General features: G+C 32.8%; 1 protein-coding gene across 2 annotated transcripts in view; it reads left to right on the top strand.

Moving 5' to 3' along the window:
- Positions 1-2,500, top strand: part of LOC113826883 (X-linked retinitis pigmentosa GTPase regulator) — a 27,791-nt gene that overhangs the window by 24,670 nt on the left and 621 nt on the right. For both annotated transcript variants that reach the window (XM_027379786.2, XM_027379787.2), the window contains one exon: positions 1-2,500. This exon is cut by the window's left edge and continues 667 nt beyond it; it is cut by the window's right edge and continues 621 nt beyond it. The gene's annotated coding sequence lies outside the window, so the exon portion shown is untranslated.

Here is a 2,500-nt window from a genome sequence, read left to right as displayed (position 1 = left end):
TGAGCCTAGGTGCCACTTTCAGAGAAGTGCTTTCTCCACAAAAACAGATTAAGCTATAGTTTGCTTTACTGGTCACCAAGCAATAATCACCCAAATATTAATGGCAGTTACCATGTTATAGTGTTTCTTACTTAGATTTTTTGTGTGAAGTTACCTTGGGAAGATGGCAAATAAATCTCTTTGATGAATTTATTTTAAACTTACTACCAAAAGTAGGATTTGTTTTTACACTAGTTTGTGTCTGCTTTTATATTTTATTGTTTGTTTGTAGAGAAGAGTTGGCTGATAGCTTTTGATTTTGTCTTTTATAGATGATATTATCTTTGAATAATAACATAGAAAATCAGTATAGAATGAACACATTAACTGTGGTATTAGAAATTGGCTAGAAGACAGCAATGTGATTTATTGGTGGGCATTGGCAGTTTCCTCCACTTGCCCTTGGCTTGTTTGGTACTTTGCGGACACATTTAGACACCTAATAACTTATAGTTGTATTTTATAAACAAAAGTTTGAATAAAAGTGAAGGTTTTCCTTCACCTTAATTGCCTATATCTAATAGTGACATCAATAAATGATGTCACTTCCATAGGAAGAGTCGAGCTCTCTCTGATGAGCTGGGGTATGTCATTATGCGGCGACATCAGCAACTCAGTCGACCACAGTCACTCATTCATGAGCAAAGGGTTAATCTGTTGGATCCAGTTGTGTTATGGAAATCACAGAGCCCAAAATATGGGCAAATGGTTGCAGTGCATAGGCCAGGTGCGCATGAACACTCATTAGTGGTGGCAACACAGTGTGCCTCCCCTTTACAGTGTTATTTTGCAAAAACTTTTTAGCCTTTTTGCCATTTTCTAATGTCTTTATCTGTTTTGATTTCTTTTTCTAGATGATGATAATGTATTTTCCTTGCACAAACTCCATATCATTTCTCTATATTGTAAATAACTCAGTGCAAGAAAAAATGTAACATTTGATTATTTTTGTCAAATATCTTATTTTGTCGTAATTTTCAATTTTCCTTAACACAATCTGCGCCACTGGGAATACAATGCTGAGCCTGGAAATGGCGTCCTTCTAGAACTAACACTCGTCCTACCACAGCTTACTCACATTCCATACCTCATTTGTTTATCGATGGGAATTATGCAAAAGCCCCCTTCTAAGCGCCAAATGATTCTAATCATTTCAAGAGGTTTGTGAACTTACGGCAAGTCTTATCTATCACCCAGGCCTTCACTCATGATGGCATGTTCATGTCACCTGGCCCGCAGCCATTTTGTCCCATGACAGCATATTGACGTCGCCCAGCCCTTGACCTGGATCATAGGGGGAAACGATAAAAAGTGATTTCAGATAATATAAGAAATGTCATAGTGATTCTAGTATATATACAGAATGTTGACCACAAAATATATTAGATGCTATTTACACGATTTTATACATTTAGAATTAAAATAGAGCTTCCATGAACAACCTCCTATTTATGAATTAGAAAAAAATGCTATACAGATTGTTAAGATGGGTCTGATATATTTTATAAAGCAATGTAAGCTAATCATTAGAATCCATAAATTTTTCCACATCAGGTGGAAATATTAGGTCACATTATCATTATCTAATATCACATATTGAAAGAAGTGAATTCTAAAAGCAATAAGAAATCTGATTCTTTCCTATAGAGGAGCTGCATAATACAGGACCATCCTGTACTGTACTGTACTGTTTATTTTACTTTTTATTTATTTTTTATTTTTTTATTATTTTTTAATGTTAAAAAAAGTTATACATATAGTCAATGATACTGAAGAGCAAATGATTTTGCAATGCACTTACTATTTCAGTGTTACTTCTTCAGAATTATGTGCTTCTAAAGATGTGATACCAAAACATGAGTTCTATAGCTTGCAAGGTGTTTTTTCCCTTTTCAGCCATTTGTCACAATGAAATCTCTTCTTTCAGCCAAAAGAGGTAACATTTCTCAGTTCATTGTGATAAAATTGTGTTGTCTGTATATAACTGAAGGTACATAAATGTGAATCACAATGAGAAAGTAGTTATTTGTAGTAAAAGTAGATAACCATAGTTAGTAGCCATGAATGTGAAGTCCTCAGACTTTTTCTGGGTAATTTATTTGATTTGATTGAGAAGTGAATGAACATATTGATTTTGGATAGATTTGTTCTTATAGGACATTTTCTTTTATATGTTTATTAACCAATTTTAAGAATGTAATCCCTACAGACAATAGGGGTTTATTATGTGCCTTGGCATTATGAAATCATTGCAATAATATGATTTATTGTGGACAGAATAAGCATCATAAAGTAGTTTGCAATGTAAGACTATTTTCATTATTCATATTATTTTCACAAAGTTTAGTAAGCATGTTGTGAAGTTAATGGAATAAGTGTTATGTTTGTAAAATAATAATGTACTATTATATTTTTTAAAATCAGTTAGGTCAGATAAAGTTATTTAATGATGAATTCATAT

The sequence above is a fragment of the Penaeus vannamei genome, chromosome 27 (genome assembly GCF_042767895.1).
Source record: "Penaeus vannamei isolate JL-2024 chromosome 27, ASM4276789v1, whole genome shotgun sequence".
Taxonomy (NCBI): Eukaryota; Metazoa; Arthropoda; class Malacostraca; order Decapoda; family Penaeidae; genus Penaeus; species Penaeus vannamei.
The sequence above is the reverse complement of the archived record's forward strand: the minus strand, read 5'-3'. Positions and strand labels throughout refer to the sequence as shown.